The following is a 2,366-nucleotide window of genomic DNA, read 5'->3' as shown; positions in this document are numbered from 1 at the left end:
ACAGCTATATTAACAGTATTATGATCCTAACACAGCTACACTTACATCATTATCCCAACACAGTTACACTAACAATATCATTATCCAAACAGAGCTATAACTCCTTGGTATGATTTTTCTTAACATAAAGTAACTTAATTCATGAACAAAAGTCAATTGTTAGAAATGTAGGAAGTAAAGATAATGTGTTGTGTGTGTGAACTAATTATTATACTAACTAACAACCCTCTATCAACTTACCAATGTAGGACAAACAAGTCATATGTGTTTAAGCAGTCTTATAAAGAAATCTATATTAGTTATACATTGGTTTATCTTATTACAATCTTTCTTTTAAAATAAATTCAGTTAATTCAGATAATATTAAAAAGGTCATATCAATAATGAAAATGATAGTTAAACAAGCACTAACAAAGGTTTAAAATTAACACAAGCAGTAGCAAGTTTGTTACTATCAATGATTATAAAAGTAGTCAACAAAGTGTTAGTCAAATCAGCAACGTGATGGTTAAACCATCATTGCTTTGGTGGTGAAACAAACAGTCTTATAGTCACAGTGATCAAAAGAAAATGATTAGAAGTGTAGTGAGCACAATACTAAAATCACAAGTTTGAACAGCAATGTAAGGATCAAACAATCAGACATAATCCAAAATGTATAGAAACAAAAACATTTAAATACAAATCACATTTCAGTTTCATTTTTAAAACCATTATATACATATCACTGAACATCGCAATTACATATGAGTGTAGAGTTAAAAACACGACATACAGATATGAATAAAAAAATGTCAACTTTGAATAAGAACCCCGGAAATTAGACTCATCCTTGACTGGAAGTCTTGCTGTGACAAAGTTTTGTTTAGATATTTGGTCATAATAAGGACTAAATGTATAGTGAAAAATTTAAATAATAAAAAAACCTTTCTGTGAGATGACAATATCTAAATGTACATTAGTTATAAAAAAATAAAATTCAATGCAGTAACATGAAGACAGAAACTTGACACTTACTGCTACAGTAATTTTTCCTAAGATAAACTCTGGGATTGTCTGATTCATTTTCTCATACACAAACTTATAACATTTGTCTAAAGATGAGTCCATTAGCTCCATACATATCCAACAGTCTCCCTTAAATGGAAAAAAGTAAAAGTCTGGCATTATAAGTGAGATATTCCCTGTTAAAACTATTAAAGTGAAAATCATTAGGTGGTTCTGGTGAACCTATGTGAAGAACCAAGTAAAATAAACGATAAACAGATTTGTTCTACAAGTACAAATGACGTGAGCTCCAGATAAACTAACTGCTTACACCTTCCAAATAGAAAATTTTACAACACAGCTTGAATTGATGTCTTAATAGCTAGAGCAAACTGCTGATCAAAGAAAACTTTTAAAACAATATAGTTTTAAATGTAGTTTTATATCATAAACACATGGCCATCTACAATACCATTAGTACCAACAAAGAGAATACTTGAGGTAAATAAAAGTAACAAGTATATGAATTATTTTGGTAAATGAAACTGGCCACTCTCTATATTTGTTTATCTTAAGTTCCAGCATTTATACATGTAAATCTTCTCTATATTTTCCGTTTAAAAAATTGTGACATTTAGAGAAAGGTTTAAGATAAATTGTGGGTGTCAGTTTAGGGTGATCCATGTTATAGAACATAGTGTTGTACTGTAGCCTTATTTTCAGTTTTAACTACACTTGAAGTTTTCATTTTGTCTGTCCTGCAAAGGATGTCCAGTTTTGTCAATACATTGCTATAGCAATCTCTGTTTTGGACACTTTATTTTGGATTATTTGCTAAAAAATAATAAAAAATTTAGCCCATTTAATGATAACAAAAGTATTTTATTTCTTTAACTACAAGTTTACAACCTGTACATATTCCACATCACTAATGATAGGCCTAATTTCACAAATAAATATTACTTCAATAGAAATTTAACTTAAATGCTGAATTTCTTTTATATATGGTACTTATATCTCTATTACTTCAATAAAAACACAAGTTCAAAATCTACAGCATTGAGCTATGTAACCTGCTGATTCAATAATGAATCAAGAATCTAATCAAGGTTTTTATAACATGTTATTCAAATCATTTCTTAATCTTCTATCATATTTCTAGTAATTAAGCCATGTGCTCACAACGTGATGTTAAAAACTCCATCCAGTTAACAAGAGCAGAAACATCAAACTTTAAGAAATAAGCTACAACATCCTTTTATATTAAACATTCATCTAAAAGTCACTATTTTTCAGACGTAAAAGAAACCCTACTAACAGAAACCAAAAACCAAATATGTTGAAGCTAATCGATTTAATTTCCCTATATACATTATTTA

At 28.8% G+C, this 2,366-nt stretch overlaps 1 long non-coding RNA gene across 1 annotated transcript in view; it reads right to left on the bottom strand.

The window, feature by feature from the left end:
- Positions 1-1,144, bottom strand: part of LOC106473657 — a 22,203-nt gene extending 21,059 nt beyond the window's left edge. Inside the window, exon 1 of the long non-coding RNA XR_002613746.1 lies at positions 1,018-1,144. This is a non-coding gene — a long non-coding RNA (uncharacterized LOC106473657). The remainder of the gene's footprint in view (positions 1-1,017) is intronic.
- Positions 1,145-2,366: the final 1,222 nt, after the last annotated feature.

Source organism: Limulus polyphemus, unplaced genomic scaffold (genome assembly GCF_000517525.1).
Source record: "Limulus polyphemus unplaced genomic scaffold, Limulus_polyphemus-2.1.2 Scaffold6375, whole genome shotgun sequence".
NCBI lineage: Eukaryota > Metazoa > Arthropoda > Merostomata > Xiphosura > Limulidae > Limulus > Limulus polyphemus.
The sequence above is the reverse complement of the archived record's forward strand: the minus strand, read 5'-3'. Positions and strand labels throughout refer to the sequence as shown.